Consider the following 24235-nt stretch of genomic DNA (forward strand, 5'->3'; position numbering starts at 1 on the left):
CTTAAAGTGAAATGCAAAACTTAACGTTTCCAGCATGACAACTGGATTGTGATTCAAGGTATTTTCTGTGTGATGCAGAAATACACTAATTCAAAGAGGTTTTTCTGTCTCAAATCCTTAGTTTCCTTGGATTCTTTTAATCCAGTACACAAATTACATTTTTCAGTCCTTTTTTCCCTGGGAATAGCTGCTTCGTTTGTCTCTGCGATTTATACCTTTATGCCCTGAAAGCTAGAAAATTCAGTTTAATCTTGAAATAGTGATACTAGTGAGATCCTATTGAAATTTAGCACTTATTTCTTTAGATTTGCATCGGCACTTTCCAAGTGGTTTGAGAAACATTTTTAACAGTTAGTATGGGAATGTGCACAGAGCTGTTTCATTGTAGCTGTGTATACTTCCAAATATCAGGATTTGAAGAGATTTACACTATTCAGCCTGGAAGTGCACTCCCAGGCACGGACTTTCACTTTCAAAGAAATAACTGTCCTGACTCATAGCTAGTTTATGAAAAAACATCTGTAATTCAGTGTTGTACAGGTGCGTGTACATTTTTCCCTACTATTTGACAGTTGTGTTCAATAGCATGAATTTTATAACCTTTTTTATTTTAATTAAAATCTGTGCTTAGCACATATTTGACTATATAAACCAACTGTTCTTTTCAGGTTTTTTATTTCTCAGCTCCTCCATTCCCATATTTTACAATTACATAAAGGTGGGTGTGGCTAAAATGAAAGCAGTAAGCAATCTAATATCAATATGCGTGTCTGTTAAGTAGGTTTTCCTTTCTTATACTTGATGTACGCCTTATTTTGAGATATTTTTGGGGAAAAGAGTCATGTAGCTTAAATAGACCCTCGTAGAACTGCTTGCATTTTTCACCTTAGTTAAAATGTCAAACATTAACTGGATTACTTGGCCCTGGAAAAGTTATATTCAGAGGAAATACCAAATGAACTTAAAGATCTAAACATATATATTTATAAGCAAAAGTTCAAGTTTTATGCTTAATAGAATATTGCTTAGGTATGCTGTGTAGCATACATGGTGTGTGTATTCCCCCCCCGCCAGTCTAATCCTTTATCTTGATTTTTAGGAAAACCATCCAAATAAGCTTCAGGGTTTTTTTGGGGGGGGGGGGAGTTTTGTTTATTTATTTTTCCTTTCTTTTTTTAGCCCATAAGTTGTACCGAAAGTTTCAAAGAGATACCCTTTAATTTTCCAGATATGTATCTATTAAAGCTTGAAGTAACTGAGATTGTTATTTTTTTTTTTAATTTATTTTCAGCAATAACAGTAATTTGAAAGTGTGACTCTACAGCTATGCAACTTTTTCATGTGTTAGGGTGGTTTTACATAGCAAGCTTATTGTAGTAACGTTTTAAAGGTAGACTGTATATACAATAACAAGGTGTCATGGGGGGGTTCTGTTTTTTTGGTTGATTTTTTTTTTTTTTTAATTTTTTTTTTCTTAGCTCCTGGAATTCTGAACTTCTTACGGTTCCATCCAAAATCTAATGTCATGGAAGGAATTTTGCTGCTAAATGGTAGTCTTTATTTCCTTAATTATCCTGATGACTAATAAGTCAGATTCTGTAGTGAAGTACAAGTGGAACTGCATACACACTACCTGCCTGTGTACACCCTGCCTTTGAACTCTAGGAAAGGTGCACATCTCATCCATCTTGAATGTCAGAAGCTATCCTAACAGGTGTATCAAAGCTTTTCTGTAACACTTCTATGTATGTACAAGCACATGACCTTTCTTCACATAAAAAGTAGCCTCGTAACAGTTATCATTTCTTTTATAGGACATTACACGGTTTTGATATTTGTATTGGGAAGCAATTAACTACTGAATATATAAGGGAGGACCGAGAGGCTTGTCACTATATTCTACAAATATGCTGCAGGCATTCATTCTGTTTTGTAAATGCAGTTATCCACCCACACCCAAAGGCCCATTGCAAGTCATTTCAGTAATTTACATTCATTACTAACTGTGGAAGGTAGTGCACATCTTGGGCTAGTTCTGACTGTGGAAGAAATAGGGAATGAAACTGTAGACTTCTGTATATAAACAGAAAAATATCTTTATGATGAAGTTTTTAAAACTAAAAATAACTTTATGTAACCCAATAAGTTTTCTCCACAGATAATTTTATATCTATATATATTATTACAAATTCTAAGCATCTTAACACTGGAACCTGATTTCAAAAATTAGGATCTTTCCTACTATCAGTAGTACTTGGGCTGCCTCTTCAAACAACATTTTCCAAATTACTCTGGTACATAGTCCCCTGTGACTCTTCTCACAGCTATTTTTATTATTTTTTTTTAATAGAGCTAGTAATGAATTTTAAAGGTAAAAAAAAATGATTATATGCCCCACCAATACAAGGGGGCCATCAGACAGAGTGCAGATGTGCATTCGCAGATTTCTATTAACTTTTTTGTTACTCAGAGAAAATGTTCCTTTGCAATTTTATTTTTGTTTTGTACACTATTGGCAGGAGTTATATAGAATTTTTAGGTAAGTGATGTGTTAATACATAACAGGCTAGATAAGTTAGGTTTCAAAAGCAATAATTTTATTGAAAAATATATTCATTTTGGATAGTGGAAAATTTCAGAAAAGGTTAGAATCAGCTAGGTATAAAGTTTTTGCTCATGTTTAATAGGGTGTAAGGCAGTGTCTGTACTGATTTCTTTTTTGTTTTTAACCCTTTATTGTAAGTTTTTAAAATATTCCAATTCTAATAAAAAAACTTTGGGCTGTGTCTATTCACTAAGCTGCTCATAGTGCCACAATGGAGGAATAGTTTTGATCTTAGCTTCATATGTTATTTTGTGAGAACTCCAGCAGGCTTGCATGAATATTAGAGAAGGGTAGCAGATCTTGAGCTCTGGTGCAGCTAACACTTAAAGTTTGGCAATTTTTTACTCCAATATTTGCATCTAGTATTTTAGTGTATCATTAAAAATAGGTTCTTTTTAAAGAGAATATGAAGTTTTATCACTCTGAACACTTTTCCGTATCTCAGTAACGAAGAGTTGCTGGTGTGTAAGGATGACCTCAGACTCACAATTTATCACCAGATACAACAGTAGAAGATGTAAAATATATACATTTAGGTTTTATTAACAGTTTCCTGTGATGTCTTCTAAAACTGTAGATGATAGTGTTATATTGCTCAGAACTGAAAAATAGCAGTGACTTTTGGTGATCGTTACTAATGTCTAAAGGAAACCACTGTTAGAAATAGGACCCCCCCACCCCATGACTGTTTAGTTTGTTTTCAGACACTGTAATGAATGTATCCACAGTAAATAAATTATTAATAAAGTTTTCAACATTGAATCTAGTTGCAACGAATTATTCTATTTAGCATGAACTAAAATTCACTTGAAGATTAGGTCTGAGAAAAAGATAACTACACATCGAACAGGGCTTAAGCTTGTATTTTGAGTTTAAGTGGTTTTATGTAAGACCAAGTTTCAATATTATCTTTAAGTATGTTAAATATCAATATAAGCATGATGGGGAAGGGGTTTTCAGGAAAACTTTTGTGTTTCTGTTTAAGAACAGAAACTTTTTTAAAAGATGAAGTAGAAGATGTGTGGAATACATGAAAATAAAGACAAATTCCTTTTTCTTGTTAAAGCAGGGTGCTTGTTATAGTTCTATACCTGTGAAGGGGGGGGTTAGTATTTTCTGGAATATGCTTAAAGAGTAAAGAACAAATTTATGTAAATATTTGTAAACAGGTGACCTGATCTAGGCATCAATTACTCACTTATCCAGGCATAGGGTGTGTTTTGTCATGGTATCTAAAGTGAAAAAGTCAAAATAAAGTCAAAAGAAATTTAAGAATTTGGCTGTGTGAATACATTGTTTCCTCCAGTAGATACTGGACTATAGTTACTACCTCTATCAAGTTATACTTGTTTCTTGCCTGATCATGGCTAATTACTCTCATGGCTGCTTTCTTTTTCTTTTTACTTTTTTTCTTTTTACTTTTTTTGTTTATTTAAAAATAGTATTTTCATAGTCTTATGTGACTGTAATATTTTCATTTATGATTTATAGAAGCTAACATTTGTAGGCTGTATTTTAATAAAGGCAATAATGGTACTGCCTGGATGAGCAAAGTAAATTAAAACTCCTTGAAAACATTAGTAGTTAAATACTTAACAGTCAATAGCATGTGTTAGGAAATATGACAGTAGTAATCACACAACCCTTAAGTAGTTTAGTCTTACCTTACTTCTTTGAGAGTGGGGGGAGAGAGTGAGGGGAGGGGAAGGGAGAACAACACCCTCCCCTCCCCCCAGCTCCTGGGATTTTTTTTTTTTTTTCCTTTGCCTTACTTTCATCTAAAAATGCTGTGGGAAGAATGAAAGCAGAAACGTGCTGATTTGTTTCAGGGGGCTTCTGATAATAAAGAGGCATATCACAGGTGTTCCTAATCAAGTCAGTTTGGCTTAAAAAAAAAATAAGTATTTTTAAAATTAGGATTTCCTGTAACATAGACAATGTGAGGGTCAAGCCGATGACCTACATCTATGTTTGGGGATCAACCATGAAACTGTGGGTGTTGGAAATACGTTATAATACATGACATTTTTATTGCAGGTTTTGACCTTTCAATAGAGAGCTGATTTTGGAGAACGGCTTGCTCCTGTGATTGAAAAACTCTCTGGAAGGTTGATGGAGCATGAGAATGGTATATATTATATTAACATTTCTCTTTATCGCACATGTTCTGTATTAAAAACAAGTATACAGTAGTATAGCTTATTGAGATTATTCAAAATAGGTCAGTTCTGCTGGGTTTGTTCAAGTTTTTTATTAAAATAATTCTTCTTTACACTCCTTCTGTAAAATAATAAAAGATTAAGTAAAAGTCCTAGCACAGGCTGTGCTCAAAAGGAAATGAAGTGGCCAAAAGTATGTATAAAAAGCTGAGTTTGCAACAGCCTTGATCATTAGACTTGCATAAATTCTCCATATAGTATTGTTCTTATGTTCTTGTTTTGGGAGTTACTCCAACTGAAATGTTGCTAATCCGAACCCAAAGTATGGATGATATAGTGTTTATTTTTAAATAGCTAGTTTGTGTTTTTTTTTTGTTGGGGTGGTGTATTAAAGATTAGAATAGAGAGCTAGCTGAGTGCATTTCAATGTACTATGCAAAATTTGTTTTTAAAGGCATTAGTAAACTAGCTACCTGACAAGCAAAGAAGTAGAAAACGGGAAGAAAATGGTCTTCAGAGCCCTCTGTCTGTACCATAATAGTCAAAATTTTTATTTATTTTCTTTCTTTGCTGGGAAATGCATATTATATAGTAAACCAGTGAGCATTTAAGAATATTTTATATGGACTATACTACACTCATATTGCAAGTCCTGCTTTGCACTAGAAGTGCTAATTTGGCTGAAACTGAGAAATCCATTCAGAGTAATCATAACCTATCTACATGTATATGAATAATCTTAACTAACCATTTACATAGATGATTGAAATTAAAATAGCTAACTGCTCTTGGATTGAGTAAATTTGTTTAAATAATAAATGGAGTAGTAAAAACTGTAATATTTTATCTTCGGCAAAATATATTACAGTACAACAAATTTTATGAACATGTTGTGACTTTAGCAATTCCAGCTTTCAGCTGGAATCCAGTTTTTATCCATAATCAGATCTGTCTGTCTTCAAGAGCATTTTTTCTTATTTTTTTCTTTTTTTTGTAGGAAGTAATTGTACCATAAAATGAGAGAATTTTTAAACCCTAAAATTTTAGATTATCCCAGTAACTCTAATTTACACCAAGCAAATCCAGCGAGGTGTAAATTTCATATTTCCTTATTGTTGTAACTAATGGCTAGTTAGCTGAAGAACTGCTGGCTTTTACCAGTAATACACCTCCTGTTACAGAAGTATCCAAAGTAGATATGTTCTGAATATATTTTTCACATAATACTATGATTTCAGGATAGTTAAGACCTCCTATGGAAAATTATCAGTTGACAAACAAAGCTCTGAATACAGAAAGTATAGGAAGTGAAACATAACTTTACAAAAGATTTTCAGCTTGTGAGTAGTGCATAGGTAATTCTTAATTTTTAACCTTTCCTTCTTTCTGTGATTAAACACAGTGAAAGTATCTTGATTAATGCTCTAACAGTGTTTGGGTAACATGCTTAATATGCTTCCAAATAAATAAATATTTCACAGTGTGTCCAGAAACTGCTCTGAATGTACTGCAGTGCTGGTTTGAGGGATTTTTTTATTTTTTTTAACTTTTTTCCTTTTTTTTTTTCTTGTTATCTGAGGAATATAAGGGTTTCGCAGCACACTTATTTGAATTTCATTTTTTTTTCTGTACAAAAGCAATTACATTCATGTTAATGAAAATCAGGATTATATTGCAAGGCAAAGGTATCTAAGGCTCCCTTGTGAGATATTTAAAAGGTGAAAGCTTGATGGACTGTTCCTTGGTCTGACACAAGTTCAGAGTATTTCTCATAGATTCTTATTCAGCAGGTTTCTGGTTCACAACTGTAAATCAAAGGGGTTTTAAATTTATGGCCTAATTCTGCAAAATTTTAAATACACAGGTAGTCCTAATGACTCACAACCATGAATAAGGATTTGCAGAATTATGTTCTCATTAGAAGCAAACTTTATTTCCTTGAATGAATAAAAGATATTGGAGTATTTTGAACTTTGAGACAAGTTTAAATAATTTTTATAAAGTCAGAAGAATTTTGCAGTAATGGAGTAATTGAGTCTTACTCATTTACAGGCTCAAGTATCTTTCAAGAGTGCTGCAGTTGTTACTATCATTAGAATCCACTTTCTAGGTGTTGATTTGCTCTAGAACATTTTTATGCTGAAATTTGGTTTTGGTTTTTTTTTTTTTTAATTGAATTATTTTGTATTTGGTAGTTAGCATGGCTCTTTCATTACCCAGAGAGTAGGTGGAACTTTAAAGAGACACGTGGGGTGTATTTGCTTTATTTTCTTACTCTTAGCCTCTGCTATTGTAGTTCTTTTTTTAGCAAAATTCCCATTATTTTGTTGTAAACTGATCCTGAAATAAGGGCTGCAGTACTTGCTCCTTAAAAATAGTTGGTGGGGCTATTGCAAATTATATGCTTGACTTCATGAACTGTTTTGCAATACCTAATTGTAAGAAAGCTGAAAAGATAAAATGTACAGACTTCTTTGCTGAAGTGCTTCTCGTGTCACCTTTCATGGCCACTTTTACTATTCGTACTTTAGGTACACACTTGAGGCTCTACAGGACCTTGTTGACTGAATCATGATTTGAAAACTGAAATGCATGCTTATTGCTCATCCAAAAACTGTTGCAGATTTTGTCCACTCTTATACTTTCTTTAAGGACTTTTCTTGCTTTTCAAAGGCAACTTAAATAGTTTTCCTGAAAGAGATATGTAGCTATAAATGCAACCCATGCCTGCTTATTACAACACATGTAAAATCAGCCATTGTTTGAAACCCTATGACATCTTAGGCATGGCTGTTTAAAGTTTTGAAATCTGAAACAACTGAATTTTCTGAATTTTGTTAATTTAAACTAGATCCAGCCCTAACATTATTTTTAAATGTAGTTTTGTATACTATTAGACTTAAATAGACATTAACTTTTATTATTAGATTAGGCATTTAATGAAACATGTATATAGGAAGGATTTAAGACTGGTATATTTACGCCTCATTTTTCCTTGTCTGTTGATAAAATGGTCTTGCAAGGCAATAGGAAAAGAAAAACAAATGACATACAAATTCTTTAGGAAAAATAGTTACAACATGCTAATTGGAATATTTAAATGCTTATCCTTCTCACTCAAATGCAAATATATGAAAGTAAGGCATTGCCCCTTTCTTTACTACTCTGAATTTTATATATTTATTTATTTCAACCAAAACCTAAGTAGAAATTTATGTAAACCCGTAAATTTAAGCTGTGGGTGGGCAAGTGAGAAATGTAATTCAAGTTCTTAAATGGTAAGCTACTGTATTGATGGATTGTTAATCCACCTTGTTTTAGACTGCTGTTCACACACTAACATGAAAAAGGGCATGTATGAAGGTGCAGTTGCTGATTAAGTAGTGTGTTTGAATAAACCCCTGTTTCTAGCTTTGCTAATTTTAAATTTATTTTAAATATATGGATATTCACAGTAATTTTTTTTTTATTCTGACTATTTGGGGGCAGGTTTATTTTTTTACAGAGAACAAGCTTTTTCTGTTACATTGTTAAGAATTTTTACACCAGTATTTTGAGGAAATGGGTGCTTTGTAGCAAAATACACTACTAACATAATCTGTTCAAAGCAAGAAATCAGCAATAGGTATTTTTTTTAAAATTTGTGCAGCACTTGGAAATCTCATCAATGTGTAAATATCTCTAAAAGGTTTACACCTTTCCATTAACCCACTATATGCATAGAGCTTGCTTTTTACTTTATCTGGGTGTCCTATGGGTTTTCTTGTTCTGGGGGTTTTGTTGGTTTTTTTCAGCCTTCAGATCAAAGATTGTAATGATTTGATCCATCCGCCTCTTAGTTCATATGAAGAGTGATTTTTTTTTTTTTAATTGTTGTTTTTTGTTTTTTTTCTTTTAATTTCCCCTCTCCTCACAGAAAGAAATGGATTTAAATATTACTATGAAAGTGGACATAAACATTTTGAAAGTATTGTAATTATTAACATGATTATGGTCTTCCCAACTTTAACTGTTAATTTCTTACTTCAGAATAGATACAGCATAACATAAGTCACTTTCAGATTTAGACAGGAATTCAAGTGGTTCTGCTGAAGCAAAAGTTTGGCTTTGGAATTTCTATATTCCTATGGAGCAAAATTTTTCTCTTGGTAGAATGGGTGTATACTGTGGCCTTAAGTGTGTTATCACCTCAGTAATTCTGAAAACACTTTGCTTCTTCTTCTTACAAGTTAGTCCATATTTTAGTCAAGATCGGGAATTGGAAAAGGAAGATGCTTCATCTTCTGTGAAACCTTCTCATGGGTCTTATGAGAAGGTGTATCTCTAAATCAAAATACATTTTCAAAAGTCTGTTGCAGAACAGAGTTTTCTGTTGAAATTATCACACTTACATCAGTGTCTTGCACAGGCAAAAAAACTCCCTGTCAAAAAGAATGTATATGTACTGGTTACCCTGTCCTCAGGCTCCCCACACCAAAGGATTGTTTTTCCAGGTTCACAGGAGAAGGGAGAATGATGCTTTTAATGCCAAGCACGGGGGTTACACAAGCAGCAGTCCAGTGTGTTGGGGTTTTTTTCCATTTGTTTTATCATCTCACTAACAGTATGTTTGAGTTCTCAGGCAGACTGAGTATTAGTTAGGGATTGTAGTTCTGTATAACCAAACTGATTTTTTTAAATAGAGGGTCATATGCTCATCTAAATGGTATTTAAGATACTGGTATCTGGTAATGATATTTAAGATAATGGTATCCATAGGCTGTTTGATATGCAAGTGTTATGACTATGTTCTCTAGACTTCTTTAAGTCCTAGGTTCATGGCCTTTCTAATCAAATTCAAGAGTAGGTAAAATATGGTTTGATATAAACTCACAGGAAAACGCTTGCACTCTTCTTTTTGGAATTACCAGGTTGAAAATCTGGATCTTCATTTGCATGGTGCCTGTTTTGCATCTAGTTTTTAGAGTGTAACTAGGAGACTCTTGAATTAGCAGTGGGAGAATAATTCCTTCCAGGGTATTAGTACTGCTAGACTGTGTTCTGTTTTTACACCAGTAACTCTTCAATTTTCATTAAGGTTTTGATCCCAGCTATGTCACTGTAATTACAGTGAATTTGGCTGTGAAGACTGTTTGCTTCAGAAATAGTTTTGTGAAGTTCCATAAGAAACTAACTGAAATGTAAAATACAAGAATGTTGGTAAGTTATCTCTTAGATTTAGTCTTGATATTTTATTTTTTTTTCTGTTTAGAGATATAGATTTCTTCTTGTGTTTTCAGTGTGTAATCCTTAATTTGTCAACCTCATGGTCTTCTGACCTGAAAATGATCATTCAAATTGCTGTTCAATTTTTTTGTTTGTTTTATTTTTAGATGAATATAACTTATGTTGCTGACCCACTTTCCATTATGTAAAAACCTGAACAGAATTTGTCATTGAGGTAGGAATTCACGAAGGCTGACACTAGAGGGCAATTCAAAGCAGCAGCTTACCCCTGAACAGTTGCAAGTTGGTGTGGCCCTGTGTTGAAAAAGGCAGAGCTCACGGAGGCTTTCCAAGGGTCTTCTCCAGGCAAATCTGGTCTTTCTGATTACCCTCCTAAACAATTTATTTAAGTCGCTTTTCATGGCCTTGAGTGCTCTACTGAGTGAGGAGGAAGCTAAGCCAGTTCTTATGCATTGGTGAATTAGAAGTTAAGGAACATCTTCCACGTTGTCTTACCTCACTCACTCTTGCCACTGTCAAAAAGGTAAAACTTAGTTGGTGGGTTTTGTTTTTAATTTGCTGCCCTGTGCTACATTGACCCTTTGTCTGAAAGATACTGGGGTTTGGGAAGGAAGGTAATATTGTACTGAAATTTAAGCGCCTTTTGTTAAATATCAAGGAAAACAGAATATATGGTGAGTAAAATATATTCTTATGCATTTTTTGCAAAATACTGCAAAGTTATGCAATTAATAAGACTTATAAATAATTCATTTCATGTAAAATTAAAAAAAAAAGCAAAACCAACCAAAGGGGAGAAAAAAAACCACACACACCACAAACAGAATCACCAGAGAGATACTCTGTCCATAATTTTATCAAGGAAAATATATTACACCAAACATAAAAAAAAAAATTAGTTGAAGATGAGTAATCAGGTGCTGTATTTAATATTTTGGCTGAGAGAGATCATCTGTGTTTATTGTGCACAATTTAAACAATTTATATAACAGTGCATTACATAATAAATGACAGTTTTCACAGTTGCAATGTTCGTTATAGATTTACAGAACATCTTGAATGCTTGTAAATAATAACCTGTAATGCAAGTGGTGATGTCATGGTTCTTGAAAAGCACTCAAGAATTCTTATTTTAGGAATGCAAATTCTCTCATTATATTGAGAGCCATATAAATGCTTTTGCCACAGTACAAATTTCAACAAGCAATTCTATAAATGTGTGTGTTTAAACCTGTCTCTCTGGTTTTATATACATAGATATCATATATTACTGTACATTTTATTTTTATATAAACCCCTAAGATTAAAATGGCATGATCATTCTGAACTCTGTACCATTTTTTCAAGTAGTATTATCTTTGCATTCTCTCATGTAAGTTAGTATAAATGTCTAAAACTTGTTCTTGGTTTAACTGTTCTCAAGGATTTTTATAAGGAATACAATCAATTTTATAAGGAATACTTGCAATCACTATGGCAGTGCCACAAATCAATAGAAATACTACAATACATTGTTACAGTAAACATTTGCACCTGTTTTCTGCAGGTCTGATCAGCAACTCCATTGCAATTTGAAAATATGTAATCAGCTGGAGGCGATGTGCCCAACCTTAATCGGTGCTGGAGCCTTTGGAAGAGAGAGATTGTGTCATCACACAGTATATAGTCCAACAATGACTGACCTTGGTGAATCTGTGAAAGAAGAAAATAGTTTTCTCACTTCTTAAATTGCAAAATGCACAAAAGAAAAAGAAATAGTAGAACATGTGGAATTTAACCCATTCAAGTTTTTAGATTCTCTGGGGCTTAGGGGAGGTTTTGGGGCAGGGGCACTGTTGAAGAATAATTTGATGATCATGTGCAGTGATAAAGAGGTCTTAATCACACACATGAACTCTTGATTTTGGGAATGTGAATATTTATACCAAATCTGGCTGAATACTTAAACCGAGCATGCACGTAAGCTTTTAAGGAACTGAATACTAAGTCTTGCAGGTAAGACACTGCCGAATTAAGAATAAGCATTTTTGTGCCAACATGAGTCTTGTGTCTTTTTTTTTTCCTTTTACCAGCTTGATTTTTGGCTGTAAATCAAAGAGACCAGTTCTGTTGTTAAGCTAACATTCAGGCTGTCTTCAGAATTTTCTTTATTTCAAAAAAGCAAGAACAAATGTGTAAGTACCAGCAATGCACAGACCAGTATTGCAATATTGGTCTGTTCTATCTTTAAGCAGGTGGTTTCATGTGGCAGGCTGGAAGAGAGACTCTTTTTCTTCCCAGCTTTTGACAAAAAGATGACGCATATGACTCAGAATTAGAAGGGGAAATCTGCCAGTTTGCATCAGTTCCTTAACTTGTGGGCTGCTATTCACCACAAGGAGAATCAGTATACTCGCACCAGTGCTTCTTGAGAGATGAGGAGTAATCATTCCCTTCAGAAAGTGTAGGATGATTGGAGTAGGCCTTTCATATGTTACACTAGGCTTTTCCTGTAAGATTTCTTTGATTGTATTAGATTTTTAGAAAAAAAAAACCCATGATGATACATTTAATGTTTAAAATAAGAATCGGACATCTTATAGCTTAATGCAGTGTAAAAGCAATCTGCTTCCTTTTGAAAATATAAAATTTTTGTTTTGCTGGCACTGAGACTCAAAAACCACTGTAGATCTCCAGTCAAAAGGTAAGTTTTTAGTATTTTTTTTCACCTAATTCCATATATCTAAATCTCCATTTCCAGCTTTCAAGTAAGTTAGTAGGACTGAAAAAAAAATTAAATATAGTAACTTTGAAGGCAGAAGCCATCTGTTTTGAAGGGGAAAATAATTATTTGAAGTAAGGAAGATCTGATTTTCAAAATGTCGTCCTCTAGACCTGCTAAAAAAGATAATGTACAACTTAATGATAGTTCCAATTCCTTCATATAGGTTTGGTTTATGAAGTAGAGAGACTTCTTGCAAGACTGTTACTTGCTCAAAGAATGTACTGTCAACTAGCCTTTAAAAAAAAAACCAGGAAAAAAGTCAAATGCTGATTGTTCAGAGATTAATGTCTTCTTTTTAGTTAGTGGATATTTACTCAGTTTGACAGGACTGAGAGTACAGTTTTATTTATTCTTTTTACTATTTGTGCTCTTTAGGTATTGTAATTCTTTTTCTTAATATATTAACTTCTAGTTAATTCAGAATGGTTTTACTTTAAGCTTGCTAGTGAAATATTGAAAATCTGGCTTAATATAAAGCCATAAAAGACACACAGCATCCTTATCTTTTTCCTCCCCCCCCCCCCTTTTTTTTCTCCTCTTCCTCTCCAGTGGATAAAGTTCCTTTCATTTGGCAAAACTTATTGTTGTTGTTTTGAAAAAGCATATCCTAAGTGAAGTTCATTTTCTAGTTGGAAAAATGAACTTCACTGCTTAGCAATCGGTGTCAGCCTTAGAAAGCACCATTTTATTTGCAGTGCATACAGTTCTGTGAGTAGTGGATTTCACTGATAGGGAGCTGGGGAACCAACCCCTAAATATTTTGGAAAGGGACTATACTAATGTCTGTGTTAGATGGTATCTCTTCTATTAATATTTCACAGAGGGGTAGGGGGAAGATTGAAACAGCCTTCTGAGTTGCTGCTGCTGTATGTTTCCTCACCTACCCTTAAATTAACAAAAATCTCAGATATAATAGCTGGGAAGCTGTACTCCAAAGGTTTAAGGACACCTGAAACTTCTGCTGAAGTGACTGATTAAATAATAAAGCTGTAGAAATACAGCTAAGGATCATGAAAGTTCTAGCAATTACTAGGAGGTGTTCCTCTGCTGTTAACTAGTGGATTCCTGTAACAATTGAGTTGATTTCTTTCTAAGAGTTCAGTCTCACGTTTTGTAAGTCATACGGTTGTCTGGCATTTTATGGAAGCCATGTAGGGATGATGTCAAGAAAAAGACAAATTTACTGTCTGAGCCAGAAGGCAGGCTTACAAAAAGCAACTTCTTTTAGGACACGAAAAGCTCTTTGTTCTGTGGCCTTGGTCTTTTTGTGCTTTGACCCTTGTATTGTAGCATTGTCACTCTGACCCTAAATCTTTGGAAGCAGACATGCAGCAAATTTAGCCCTTTACAAGTGGGGTTGAATTCTGAGCTATGCGCCTGGTTTTTGTCTTTAAGCGTTATAGTCCCATGCTATACTGAGATGTACCAAAACAAAAATTTAAGATTTGTGGTTTTGTGTAGTGCAGGCAGTGTTATTTGCATATCAGTCCCTTTTCTGTATATATATTGCTATATTACTGTTGTATGATTTATTATTATTTACCAATTTCAGATAAGATAGCAACTAGGAGGTCAGTCTGGTTAACACTGACTAATGTATTTTTCCACTTTCCCAGCAGTACTTTGAAAACTGATCCTGTGCATAGACCAGGGTTTCTGCAAAATATTACTTAAGCATTAAGTATTCTGTTGAGGACAAGAAATGCTTTGCTGTACATTGTAGAGAAAGAAGATTTAAACAGCAATACTTATGTGGCTTGCTTTCATAAAAGACTGGTGCCAGCTTAGGAGAGCACACAATCTTACGCTAGGATTGTGACTGCTTCCTGGGCTAACGTGAAAGTCCTCTGAGATATTTTTTATTGTTATTATTATTAATTCTTTAAGAAAGCTAGAAATGAATGAAAAGGTCAGAAAACTACTAGCTGTTAGGTTTTGATTTTTTTTTTTTTTTAAAGAATCTGATATATTCAAGAGGAGAACCTCTTTCCCTATCTTAATAACTCTCCATTATATAGTTGGTTTGTATTGTATGGGTATTGTTATTTGGAGAGGATTGTTCCATTTTCTCTTTTGCCAGCAATGATTCTATATAGTTCAGGTTTTGTATGTACTATAATCTAGGATAATATTTTCTGAAGGTAATAGTGTAATAATCTAGGGATATGTTTCTTGGAGAGCTTGAAAAAATATATATGGATTTTTATTTTAATCTGAAAAGGTGTTATGAATTTTGCTTAAAATACTGATATAGAAACTGAACTTGTATTTTAAGACAGAGCTGGCTTTATTTTTGCCACTCGAGTATTAATATTTTTTGTGATAAAATCATGAGGGAAAGGAACATTTTCATGACCACTAAATGAAATGTAAAAGTTCACAGAACACAGAAAATGTTTCTTCAGTTTTCTTAATTTCCTATATGTCCTTTCAAGCAGAAAGAATGCTGATACAGATTGAAAGTGTTCACACAGTTTTCTTCCTGTGTGCCTGCCAAAGGTGCAGGGAAGACAGATTTTTAAAAGTTGCGTGCAATCAAGAGGGATCTGGAAAGCTTTTCTGAAATAAAACTTTTACCAACTCTGTTAGAACCCAGAGCTTGTTACACTTTACAAGTTCCCTGTAAAGTATTTCATATAGCAGTTTAGTTAATGCATCTACATCTGACAAAACACTCTTTAGAAGCTGGGAAAAGAGGTGGGAGTAGTTAGTCTTATTTGATTTTATTTTTAATCTAGAGTTGATACTGAAATATACAGATAATATTCTAAAATATACATTGATAATATTTGTGTGCTGTATCAGCTTCCCTTAGTTCTGGTTGGTTTGTTTTTTTTTTTTGTTGGGTTGGGGGGGTGGTTGATTTTTTTTTTTTTTTTAAGCTAGCAAGTTATAAAAACTGCTTGACATCCTGTACTTGTTCAAGTCAGAACTGAACACCTTTAGTTTCTTGCCTTCCAGATAAATCCTCTGTATTTTTGTTGCTATTCACTGCTCCAATGGAAGCATCAGTACTGCAGCACCAAATTACTGTCTTCACTTTGGTTTGTTTTTGTGACTGCAAGGGCAGGGGCGACTACTGCACCTCATAAAAATGAATATGAGATAAACTAGCTTAAGCAGAGGTTGGAATACTGGGATGAAGTAAAAAAGATGTAAAACTGAATTTGATGCTGATAGATAATAACTGCACTTACAAATTTCCAGGTATTTATATACTTCTGAGTTTCTTGATGGTTTTACTTCCTGGTTTTTATTTTTAGCTGGCTTTGGGTTTGTTTTTTTATGTTTATCTTATGCAGTAGTTCTCCAGCTAGTCTAAATATGTTTGTTCATGATCCTTGGAGAGATGGCTGGACACATGATATAGATGCTTCAAATTTAGTAGTAGTAGATTACAATAATCAGCATTTATCTGCTTAACTTTCATTATTAATACTTTACATTGCAAACAGTTTCTGCAGTTCCCCCAGCCATGGTCCTATGGCAAAAAGAGTTGACATGATCAGAAAATAGTTAACAGTCAGTCTTTGTCAAAATTTTTATGCTCGACCTTACCCATAATTTACAAGCAAAACTACAGATTGGTGCTAGATATCTCTGTTAAAATCTTTGTGTTCAGGAAATTATCCAAAGCATTAATTGTAATTTTTTAAGTTTGATAATAGTCTTGGAAATATTTAATTGCTTGGTTGAATGTATGGAGAGATCTATTATACATGGAGAGTGTGTATAAGCTCAGTCCTTAATGACTGCTCCTTTTTGACGTAAAGTGGGGCTAATTTATTGATGGATTACAGTCATTTAATAAAAAAAAAATTATTAAAAAACCCAACCCTATCACAGAGTTGCTAGGTTGGAGACAGATTGTATTTTAGAATTGCAGCCTTAAACATGAGTTCAAAATCTTACTATTACTTCAGGAGAATAGCAATTAAGGTGTATAGTTTATTCTCTTAATTCTTCTTCCTCTATGATCATAAAGCAGCCTAAATCAAGTTGAGCGAATTAACCAAATATCATAGGTTATACCTAAACCAAATAATAGTGTGATAGTAGCCAAAAGTACACTGATAGCTTTAAAGTAATACTTTGAAATATTTCAGTTGAATCTTTTCTCCTTTTTAAAATATGCATATCACTTTAAAGGCTGCTGACATTAAGAATTAGGGGGAAAGGAGCTTCCTTAACAAAAGCAACCAGAAGGCAGAAGTAAAAGAATATACTTCTAAATATAAGTTTTAAGAATGAGCAAGAATTATAAATTTCAGTGTGTTTGCAGTATAAATATTACAGTGTTGAGTAAGTATATGACAAAAATAAAGTGAAACTACTATTGTTTAAACGGGGGGGGGGGGGGAGAAGTAAACAGCATATTATCAAGATACAGCTACATACATTTTTAGGTCTTACAGTTTTGATGTTTGGGAATAAAAGTGTTTAGATTTCTTAATAGTGAAGTGAGATTATTTTTAATTGTCTTTTTCAGAGATGAATTTAGTATTAAAAACAATACATATTTGCAGCAAGAGTTGAACTGTCAGTGTATTTATTCATATTTAATGATGTATTCGTGGCACTGAACTGTGAGCTCTGAGAGGAGAGCTTTGCAAATTCACCAGCAGTTGTCCAAAAAGTGTATCACTGCAAAACGTCCTGTCTACCATATGAGTAAGTTATCATGGAATGCACAGAACAGGACACACTTGTCAGAGCTGCCTAACTTCATACTGTGCCATTTGAGTGCAAAGCCTGTCTCATTTCTAGTTCAAACTAAGAACCTAACCTGGGAAAGCTGAGCTATAGAGATGTACTCTGATGTCTGTGCAGTGGGAGAGAGTAGCACTGGTGGACAAATAATGTACTGTTTTAGACAGTGGGACACCAAGAGCCTTTGGGTGTCTTTCACCTTCATATTTCTAATTTTAAACTGTAATAAGGTTGGGAAAGGGTCACAATAAACAGTGAAGCAAGACTTGTTTTTATAGTGGAACTGTATTGCTTTGCATTAGTAAGTAGCAAAAGCAATGGAATATGGTTGTGTGCAAATTATGTGTACCTATCGATGAGGAAGGTGTTTTGGCCAAGAAATATCAGAAGAGTGTTTTTGTTGTATGAGCAAAAGGCACAAGGGAAGTGTTTTATCTTATGTTCTGGGGCAACTGAGACAATATACAGTACTTAATAGAAAGGCCTTGATATGTTTTACTCCAGATCACTAAATGTCAGATTGGTGGCTAGTGGTACGTTTTTTGATACAATATGTTACATAGCACTTAAAGAGCTTATTAGTAGTTACAGTAGCATTTTAGGAGCTTATTAGTAGTTATAGTAGCCAGAAATTCTGATGTAGCTGGTTTTCATGGGGTCAGAAAGGGATTGGATTGGGCTTCATGTTGTAATAAACTCCTAAACATAAACCAATAAAACTGAACGTGATATTTTTTATTAGGCCTGGTCTTTGAGAAATCAACTAATAGTGAAATCAAGGAAAGGCCCCATATTGGGAACACCCCAATATAAAAATAACACACCCTTTTTTTTTTCTTTTTTTTTTTTTTTTAACTGTACCAGCTTTTTTTTCTAATGGTATTCCTGGCTTCTGTGTATGTGTGGAGAACCTGCTTCTGTTGAATTTCAGTTCTGTGTCTTCAGTATCCTTCCTTCCACCTTCCTTATCAGACCTTTTGCTTCCAGGGACTTGGGGGGAATCTAATGGAAATGCTTGCATACATGATTTTCTGCATCGATAGAGGTCTTCTGTCTCTCACCCACAAACTCCATCTTAAGATACAATAGAGGTAGGAGAAGCACTCTTTATAGTATGACTATACTAGCTCTGTGAACAAAACATAGAGGTACAAAGCTTTGTGCAGACACTCATGGATTTCAGACTTCTGGCTTAGCTGTCAGTGCTTTTTATCTTAGTCTTCTTCCTTTCATCCTTCCTGTTCTTCAACCCCCTTCCACTCCTTCTCTCACATATAGTGTCTTAATTTTTACGTGAAAACTTGCTTATTCTCCTTACAGATAAAATATCGTTTTAATAGCAACTTAGAAAATAGATACAGTTGTGTTTGATTTTGTTTGTTTGTTGGTTTGTTTTGGAGCATTTTTGGTAGTAAAGTTTAAAGAAAAAAAAAAAGATCCAAAGCCATAAACTACTTCCACTCCACCCTCAATCCTGTAACGCATGTGAAGTTTTGTGTTCATGTTTTGGGTGGGTGGGGAGAATTACCTGTAAGTTCTCTTATCAGTGTACTTACTGTAGAAAATAGCATAATAGTCTTGCCAAGTCTTCATTTCATGATATGTCTAGTTTAATTTTAGAGGGATTTACTTATGCAACTGGAAAAAAAACCTCCATGGTGAAGCTAAAAGCTAAAAACAAATAGGCAAATGAAACAACAATATCTAGTTAAACACACATGTAGTTTACAAATGAGGAATTTGGCCTGAACATACAAATAAGAAACGTACTTCTAAAGGTATTAAGTGTTGCAGCTATTTTATTTGAGTAATTTCCTTTCAATCTTTTAAGGTAAATCTACAAGTAAGAGTGTTTTCTCTTGCTGGAGAGCATCTTTTGTATTCTATTTCCACATTTCTTACTGCTGTCTAGCATTTTTACCTGCATCTATGTTCATCTTTGACTTCCATGTTACAGATACGTATGGTGGAAATTTTTCTCAACCTCTTTCTCCATTGGATTTTCCTTAGCACAGTTTCTTCAAGGGGGGGGGGAGGCCAGCTGTCACAGCATTCCTTTACAGTTAAGTTTATTTTGACTCTGCATTCAGGTTTACTTCACCAAGGTACTTTGTAAGTTGTGCCTATAGAATCTAGTTTGCCTATTTTATAGTTGTCCAGTTTAAGATAAATGAGTAAATATAGGTAGTAAGAGGGAGGGAATGTGTAAATATAGTTGTGCATGTTTAAAATATACTGGAAATGTCTCTTATACAGTTCCTAAATGAGCATTTTTAGCCTGATAGCTGTGTAAAAACCTCATTGTTGCTGCAGCTACCTGTAAACTCTTACACTGGCAAATCTCACTTTAATGGCACATTTGTAGCAACAAACCCTTCTTGCAGAGATCAGCCTGCTGTGTAACTCTAGGAGCAAAAATAGGAAGGGAGAAAATGAAAACTAACTGAACTTTACTTCCCCTTGTGGCCTGCTGAACATTTTTGTGCTTACAGATAGTCCTGATAATTTACAGAAGCTGTTTTATCATGAACTGAGTAAAGGCTCATTACAATGGAATGGAGTGCTTAGGTCCATGCTGTGTATGTATTTTTTGTCTTAATAATTTGGTTATCTAGGGAACCAGTGAAAGGACTGTACACACTTGAAATGCTGCATAATTTAGTGTAACAAAAGGATATCTGGCTGGGATGTGAACTCCCTGTCTACCTCTACACGTAAAGTAGCATGGTCATTCTAGAAGATGAACTCCTAATCCTAATAACAGATAAGTTACTGTTCTTGCTAACAATCTTGGGGGTGGGGGGGGAGTTATTATATTTTTTTTTTTTCATCTGAAATGGTTTAAGAAGCACTTGTAAATCTGTCTGCCCCAAAATTGTGGGAAAGAGTAGCCTGCAGATGTAACAAACTGCTTGGAGACTGACACAGTACTTGACAGAAGCTTATTTTGAAATTAACTCTTATTTTCTTACACATGAAAGTTGACAGGTTTTCTTGAGTTTTGGTTTGTTTTTTGGTTGGGTTGTTTGTTTAGTTTTTGGTGGTTTGTGTTTTTTTTTTGCGTTTTTGGTTTTTTTTTTCCCCACATCAGGCTTCCAGATGACCAAAAGTTAGATTGGAAAATAACCCAAACATTTTGTTTTGTTTTGAAGTAAACATCTGCATATCCTTTAGTTCCCCTAATCAGGCACACAATTGTTCAGTTCCTGGTTTGTGTCCCATGAAGGTATTGTGCACAGTTGACAATGAAGTCTAGATCTAGAGCTTCAATATGAATAAACAGCTTGGCAATGGAAAAATGCCTAATACACATTTTATAGTTTATTAATACAGCTGATGTCGCTACATGGAAATTAATGTTCAATAAGAAAATTCTGCATTCAGCTTTCAGTATGTGTTTCTATTTCCTTGAAGTATGGTAGACACCTTGGCATAACGTAGCAGCACATAATGGTTTGTGGGTTTTGAAAAGGTGCAGGCCATATTGTGCTGCCTCAAAAAAACAAGGATTTCATCATCCTGAAGAGAAATACCACTTACGAATTAGTCAATCTTGTGATGCTGATGTCTGTCATACCTTAGCAGCACGTAAATATTGGTGTTAAGACTGTAAATATCTCCAGTATTAACTGTGCTGCTGAAGTAAGGCTAGCCACTTCTGCATGTGAGTCATGAAAAAGGGTATTTCATGTATTTCCGGATGCCTTTTTGTTGTTATAATTTGTGCTGATTGTTTACATTCTTGGCTTTTGTTTGTATTTACATCTGTTCAGGAATAATATTTAGGACTTTATAGTATCTGATGGCAAATATAAAACAGGCACATACAACTTTGAATGCTTTGGTTTACACTGAAGCTGGGTTTGTTAAAGGAGCCATCTCAAGCTATACCTGTCTAACAATGCTTTGGTAAGTGTGTTTGTATGAAAAAAATACTAAAATGGTTTTACTTTAAATATCAGTATTTCTTTATTAAAACTCTTAAAATTGTGTGTTCATCTTTACAGCATTTTCTCAATGAGTGGAACTGGGAAATGTTTTGTCATGCTTTTAGCCAAGTGAGCAAACATAGCAAATATATCTTAAGTTTTTAATGTAACTTTTTAAACATTTAATTTCTTAAATCACAAAGCCTATAGACAGGCAACAGTTTTATGGTTAGAAGTTTAAACTGTGTATCTGACTGAATTTACTAATTTTTTTTCCTCATCTTTCACTAAGATTTTTCACTTGCAGGGGAATCTCATTGAGATGATTGAAATTGCTGCAGTGAGAATGGAAATTACTTGGGCTCCTTTCCTTTTAAAAGCTGTATGCAAGAACTGTGTGGTGAGTCAAATGTAGACTAATGGTTATGTAAATGTCACTAATTTTAGATACAGTCAAGATCTTCAAGTGTGTTTCCTTTTAAGATTTTATTTTCTTCACTATCATGACTCAGTATCACTTTCTAATCTCATTTTATTAGCCTTGTTGTATTTTACCATTAAAATACATATGCCTTTTTCAAATAAGTGCTCACAACTTCAACTTTATATATTGTATAGATGTTTTAAAATGAGGAAAAAAAGCTTGTCTCCACTGGAGTTTTGTTGTGACTTAAGGCTTCACAAGCATGCTACTGGTGCAGTTGCACAGGTACAAGCATGATGTAGATGAATCTTCATTCAAGTTGTTGTGATTCATATATCTGTATTATATGACTGTATAGAATTTCAGCCTGGTGTATGTGCTGGTAAAGTTCACACCTTTCTCTGCTGCCCCTGCTATGGATTTCAACTGGTGAAAGTACTGCTGGCTAAAATTTCCGGTTCCGTTCAGACCTCAATTGTAAAACTATGCAGTATTAGATAGCCTACAGCTTTTCATAAAGTAAACATTTCTGTGTTTACATTTACCTGCTACAGGTCTCTTAAGATATGCAGCCAAAATGAGGTTGACTACTGAGGAAAAAAAAAAAAACGCTCTTTGGCTCAGACTGTAACTGTTTAACACTAAAGATCTGCACTTGCTTTTCAGCCATTTGAAAATTTAGAAATCCTTGGAAAGACCGACCTCAGTGAGTTATAAAAGAAAAAGACCTTATTCTCCCACTGTTCCTCTCACTTTAAAGGTCACTGATTATTGTTAGCACATTGCAAACTGTGATGCTTGCAGAGGACCTTCCCAGGACTCTTGTAGAATCCAGTACTTTAATGTATTTAGGCTTTTTCTCTGACTTCTAGGACTGGATGGGATTCTAAAGAGCTGTTCAGAAAGATCTGAGACCATGCAACAAGTAAGTCTATTTGCATGGCTGTGTCAAGATCCAGTAACCAGACCATTTGTTCCTGACTACTTCATTGTGCCAGTGCAGGCCTTCGTGTGAATAGTTGATGGAGAGTCTTCAACCTGTCCTGTTCAGATAGTTTTTCCTGCATCTCATCTTCAACTGGCACAAGGCTGGGGATGGCAGGCAGTGGGAAGAAGCAGAAGTGGAAAGGTTGAACTGCCTTGTTTGGTGGCCCTAGCAGCTTGTAACAATTCAGTGATATGATGAAAATACAATTTGAGCATTGTGAGAACCAGAGCTCAGCTGAGGAACCAAAGCTCCCGTCTAGATTAAGAAAATTACTTCAAGTGCTTATGAAGGCCTACTCAATTTATTTATATCCTAAACCTTTGAAAAGATCATCTTATTTTGCACAGTCCACAGTTGCCTTAAATAATATTAGCAGTTGTATTTTCCAGTTGTTTACCTGCATGGACAGAGCCATAGCCCATGGCTGAATGGAACTCCCTCCGCTTTGCAGCTCTTGAGATCCTAAGAGTTGTCTCATTTAACAAAGGAAGGCTTGCTGTTTTCAGGTCAGAGGGTTGTTTCTGCTAGGCTTAGGAACTGTATGGGAACAAAGATGCTTTCTTCATATAAAACAAAAAGAGAAGGTAGGCCTGCTTGAAAATAAACTGAGACTAGCAGCTGTATAGGAATGAAGACAACTAGTGAGAGAAGCATTAGTCTAACAATCTAATGTTGAAAGGTTGGAGCTGAGAACTGATAGTGGAAGGACAGATCTGATGAAATGGAAAATTCAACGGATTAGGACAGGTTGGGCAAAACTGGGGGGTTTTGTTTGTTGAAATTTGAACAAGCAGCAGCCTGACAAAAGGGATCTGGCCTGAGGCAAAGAAAATGAGTCAGGCTTGGGGAAAGGGGCTTTCGCATCTGGGATCATTCCTAACATTCACAGGAGCACACTGTGCTTCAGCTCCAGAAGGGAATGCAGACTGTTAAGTAGTAGGTTTTGCTGTCATCTGTGAAATCACGCAATTGCATCCCCCTCATCATATTCAACACAGAGAGGGCAACCTTTAGCGTTCTCAGCTACTTCATTAATTTTGGTCCTGAAAAGAAATTCCAAAGTAACATAGATGAGGTTGGAAAGGACCTCTGGAGATCATCTAGTCCAAGCAGGGACAGGTAGAGCAGGTTTTTTTAGGGCTTTGTCCAGTCAGGTTTGCAATATCTTCAAGGATGGAGAGTCTTCAACCTGTCCTGTTCAGATAGTTTTTCCTGCATCTCATTTTGTGCCTTTTGCCTTCTGTCCTGTCACTGGACTCAGCTGAGAGAAGCCTGGCTGTGTCTTTGCTACTCTCCCTTGTCCCCTGCATCAGGAATTGATAAATTCTGGTAAGATAACACACACACACACGCCTTTTCTTCTCCAGGTCGGAGTCCCAACTCTCTTGGCCTTCCTTCATGTCAAAGGTGCTTCAGTTCTCTCATTGTCA

General features: G+C 34.7%; 2 long non-coding RNA genes across 2 annotated transcripts; both read left to right on the forward strand.

The window, feature by feature from the left end:
- The first annotated feature begins 4359 nt into the window (after positions 1–4359).
- LOC130601579 (uncharacterized) lies at positions 4360–22837 on the forward strand. The gene is made up of 2 exons (XR_008972706.1): positions 4360–4733; positions 21701–22837. It is a non-coding gene; the product is annotated as an uncharacterized LOC130601579 (long non-coding RNA).
- Positions 10582–11745, forward strand: LOC130601580 (uncharacterized). The gene is made up of 2 exons (XR_008972707.1): positions 10582–10664; positions 11537–11745. It is a non-coding gene; the product is annotated as an uncharacterized LOC130601580 (long non-coding RNA).
- Positions 22838–24235: the final 1398 nt, after the last annotated feature.

The sequence above is a fragment of the Pezoporus wallicus genome, unplaced genomic scaffold (genome assembly GCF_028554395.1).
Source record: "Pezoporus wallicus isolate ANWC-B61680 ecotype Strahan unplaced genomic scaffold, APGP_CSIRO_Pwel_v1 contig_8825, whole genome shotgun sequence".
NCBI lineage: Eukaryota > Metazoa > Chordata > Aves > Psittaciformes > Psittacidae > Pezoporus > Pezoporus wallicus.